This window comes from Leptinotarsa decemlineata, unplaced genomic scaffold (assembly GCF_025532065.1).
Source record: "Leptinotarsa decemlineata unplaced genomic scaffold, Ldec_3_MD MMD2_tig00078422_RagTag_RagTag, whole genome shotgun sequence".
Taxonomy (NCBI): Eukaryota; Metazoa; Arthropoda; class Insecta; order Coleoptera; family Chrysomelidae; genus Leptinotarsa; species Leptinotarsa decemlineata.
The window spans coordinates 19042031-19046539 of NW_027412747.1; the positions used below are offsets into that span (position 1 = coordinate 19042031).

General features: G+C 31.3%; 3 non-coding genes across 3 annotated transcripts; all 3 read left to right on the forward strand.

The window, feature by feature from the left end:
* The first annotated feature begins 1488 nt into the window (after window positions 1-1488).
* On the forward strand, window positions 1489-1561 carry TRNAA-AGC (transfer RNA alanine (anticodon AGC)). Its single transcript has one exon. It is a non-coding gene; the product is annotated as a tRNA-Ala (tRNA).
* A 1830-nt stretch (window positions 1562-3391) lies between these two features.
* TRNAK-CUU (transfer RNA lysine (anticodon CUU)) lies at window positions 3392-3464 on the forward strand. The gene has a single exon. It is a non-coding gene; the product is annotated as a tRNA-Lys (tRNA).
* A 494-nt stretch (window positions 3465-3958) lies between these two features.
* Window positions 3959-4031, forward strand: TRNAR-ACG (transfer RNA arginine (anticodon ACG)). Its single transcript has one exon. It is a non-coding gene; the product is annotated as a tRNA-Arg (tRNA).
* Window positions 4032-4509: the final 478 nt, after the last annotated feature.

Here is a 4509-nt window from a genome sequence, read left to right on the forward strand (position 1 = left end):
TTTGAATTTTATTTTTCAATTTGAATTCGACACTAACTTACGATTTGAACCCGATATGTAGGTACAGTCGACTCTGGATTATTCTAAACTCGAATGCTGTGTATTTTGAAACGCTCAATAACCGAAACCGTTTTGTAACAAGAAAGGGACAGAACATTTTATAATTCGAATCAGGTGACTTCCACTCTTTATAATTCGAATTTTTCCTAGCAATGTTTATTCCTCATTTTCCACGTGATGTTCACCTCCTTTCTAGGTTAACTACGCAATAGGTACCTACTCTTTAGTTGTGACGATGAGTGCAAGACAGGAGTGTGTCTCTCTCACTTTCTCCGTCAGAAAAAAATATCGCGGCTGTGGAATTCGAAAAAAAAGATATCGCGAAAACTTTCAATATTCCTCCATCAACGCTGCCTACAATTCTGAAGAATTTCATTCCATATTCATTTTTGCATTCATTCAATACATACTTGTACATCAATATTTCAAAAAATATATGTCTTCAGAGTTATCTCGCTGAATGTATGGATTACACCTAGGTATGAAATATAATACATGTATTGTGCTTTCCCATCTATTATGCAGGATTGTAAATTATGTACATCTCAAACTCAAATTTATAAAAGGTATATGCTTAATAAATATAATGAGTGAAATCGGAGGTAAATTTGATTCTGATGGTTTTAGTGAATTGTTGGCAGGAGAGTTAGAAAAATCTGTATTTCAATTAAAAAAAATATTGATAGGTATGCGAATGATAGCAAAGGTGAACAAATTTGGGTCTCTTTGTATCATATAACTTTTCAAGGCAGTTTTGAATTTTCCTATATCATTTGAAGTTTTCAGGAAGAAGATTGAAAAATTTGGGGTCAAAATAAAAAAAAAACTGAGAATTTTTCTGAAAAGTGAAATTTGTAATGATTTGACTACACTTGACCTTGTTTTATCATTTTCTAGTTGTTTGAACTCACCGTTGTTTAAATAGGCCCAGATGATGCTTCTGTAAATACAATAGGAATTTATATTCATGTTATGTGGTTAATATAACATTCATTATCTGTGTATTGTTGTTATTATTAAACCATGTTGATTTTTAAAATAATATATTCGTATCATAGTTTTTCAAACATATTTTAATTGCCAAAAACATATAATGTTTATTTTTTTTCTATTTCAACATCGAAAAAAATATTAATTTTGCAAAATAACTAGGAATGCATTTTTTACAAATCACCAAAAAATGTAGAATACCTACCCAGTTTACTTAACCTTTTTTACAAATTGTGCAACAATATTTTGATAGCGTGGATCGTTTCGCTTCACAATAACAAGTGGCACATTTCTTGCATTCCTTCAATATATCTGCATACAATAATTTAATTTATATAGAACAATTAATTAATAATAGAAAAGCCCCTTTTAATCTCAACTAGCACTTTGTGAATACTTTACCGTTGATAATTGATATTATTGAACAAACTTATATATGGGGGCGTAGCTCAGATGGTAGAGCGCTCGCTTAGCATGCGAGAGGTACCGGGATCGATGCCCGGCGCCTCCAACTTTTTTTTTTCTTTATTCGATGTTGAGGAATGTTTGACAAATAATTTTTGTCTTCTTCTTTAAAAGGATTTTACGTAGAGTGTGAAGGAGAAAATTTGTTGAATAATCTGAAAAATAAATGAATCTGCTCAACTGTCATTCCAAAAAGTTATAGCGAAATATAAAATTAAAGTCTAATTTTTTATTATTTTTTTTCATGGAATTGAATGATTCCAGTGGCGCATTCCAACTGCAGGAAAACCCGGAAAAACATGCAGTACCAATAAATATTACTGGATTTTTTTCCCAACTCCAAATCGAAATTTTTAACACCTCGACACGTGTTTCGATCAGCAAGTGATCATCTTCAGAGAGGAAGATTAAAACTAATGCGAGCTAACCTATTTATGCTATATAGGTATTCCATACAGGTAAACCATCCACGCGTACCACACATACCGGTATACCAACCTAAATTAATTTTACAATTTTGCCTTATCTATTATTTTACAATATGTGTTTATATACACTTTTCAGCTATATAAAATTAATTTCACACATTGCCTATCCAAATTTATTTTTGCAATGTGTCCTTATGTAGTAATCAGTAAAACCAACAACATTATTTTATTTTAACAAGATATATACCTATAGTATGCTCTTTGGTATAGGTCCCTCATCGTTAATCATAATATTATTGTGTTTACTTATTTCTACACTCTCATAGGCATCTAGTTGCCTGTTGTTGTTAACTTGTCTAACTAGTCTTAATGAACTGAAGTCTGCTGATTTTTCAGGTCTTCCATATTTTAAGTGTACTATGTGTTCCTATGTGTTCCAATCTCGTAAATTCCAGACTTTTCCGAATTCTTGACTTTGTCTTTTGGACTTCCCAAAAGGCTCGGTAGTGTATATATGACTTGTTTTAAAAACCACCTTCATACCTAGTTCCTTGAAAATCTTTCCAAATTTTCTCGTATATTGGTGGTATGGGAACTAAGATGTATTTATCTTGGTTTTTGTCCTTTCTCAAAGTGGAGATTTCGTACATTCTTAACCTAAACTTCTTCTTCTTTATTATTTCATCTACAATACCCTTCGAGAAACCGTTAGTGGCTGCTATTTCCTGTATTCATCTTGGTTTTTGTTCTTTCTGAAAGTCGAGATATCGTTCATTCATAACCTCAACTTCTTCTTCTTTATCTTGGTTTTTGTCCTTTCTGAAAGTCGTACCATATCATCTCAAGATCTTGATGTGCCTTTTCTCTCTTTCATGTAATAAAATGTAGGGTGTCTCCAGAGGCTCCAATAAATTCAAGACATCGCCAGAACACTTAGTGACACGACTATCGTCAAACTTAAACCAGTCCGTTTCGTCTTTGACCAATGCGTAATAATGCGTAATCATAAGAGTTTTGGTTTCCCAATCATTTATTTTATTTATAGGCAGAATTTAAAATACAAGGTACTGACTACCTAATTACGAAAGTAATTATACCCTTAAAAGGATCATTATTATTGATATTACTACTGATATCACTACGTAAAAAAATGTTTTATTTATCAGTTACTTGTCGATTATAGTAATGTTTTTGATAAAAAAAATTGCTAAGGAATTATACCTACAGATAGGTACCTACCTTTTATCCTAACGTTTCGGATGCTAAAATCTGTCTCCACAAAAATGACAATGACCTTTCGTTCAATATTTTGATAATTTTGAATCTAATCGAAACATATCACATGGACTAAATAATTGTTGAATATCTTCTGAAATATAATTGATTTGAAAAATTTGTATATGACTAATGGAGATTTCTGAAAAGTTAATCGATACTAGCTCATATCAGCCCGGCTAGCTCAGTCGGTAGAGCATGAGACTCTTAATCTCAGGGTCGTGGGTTCGAGCCCCACGTTGGGCGCTATTTTTTTTAACACTTGACTATATATATTTTTGTTTGACTTCACCCTGTATCAGTTTAATTGTTTCTTGTCAGTGTTATCTCTTTCAAGCATAATTTTATCGTTCAGTCCAAATTCATTGGATACATTAACCTTTTGAATAATCGTTAATGAGCATCAGAGTTGTAGTAAAAGGTTCCTTCATCAATCTATAATCCCAAAACAACTGTATATGTTATTATAAAAACTTTTTTGATTTCATTGAATCTTGATATTCTTCCTTCTTCGCGTTTTCGGTTCAGAAAAAAGTTAAATTTTTTGTCCATTTTTTGAATGTGTTTGACAATGTTTTTTTGATAAAACCTTCATTCCTTTCAAAGGCTAACAAATTTTTTGAGAAGAAATACATAAAATGAAATAAACATCCAGAATAGAAATACCAGGACCAAAATATATGATTGAGTTTGGGGGAAGTAATTATTGTGATTATAATCTGAAGACAAGTTTTTATGTAGGTCCTGTGGCGCAACGGATAACGCGTCTGACTACGGATCAGAAGATTCCAGGTTCGAATCCTGGCAGGATCGATTTTTTTTTCAAAATTGGTTTCAGTTCTAATTGAAGTCATGTCTCACATATGGTAATAAATGTTTAAAATATATAAAAAAAAATTAGCTAGTGGAGTTTTGAGAGAAAATATGTAGATATCTAATTCAATTATTTAACTATAAATTGTCGGAGTGGCTTTTTCTTTATTATTTGTTTGAATGATCATCATTGAAGTGATGACTTCTCTAAATTTTTTTGGTTGAAGGTGATTAACAACGTTTCATGAATAATTCCATTAGTTTGAAAGAACTAAAAAAAAAAGAATAATTAAAAATGAATAGCTGAAATTAACAATTATAATTAGCAAAAGAAACTTGAACAAGGTAATAGTCAAATAAAATACAAGTAAAACAACTGAATAAATTGAACAAAAAATAAAAAGTTTAGAGATTCCAAGCCAAGTTACTTCACGACGTTTCGATTGTTAGTATCCACAATCGTCTTCGGGTTATGACA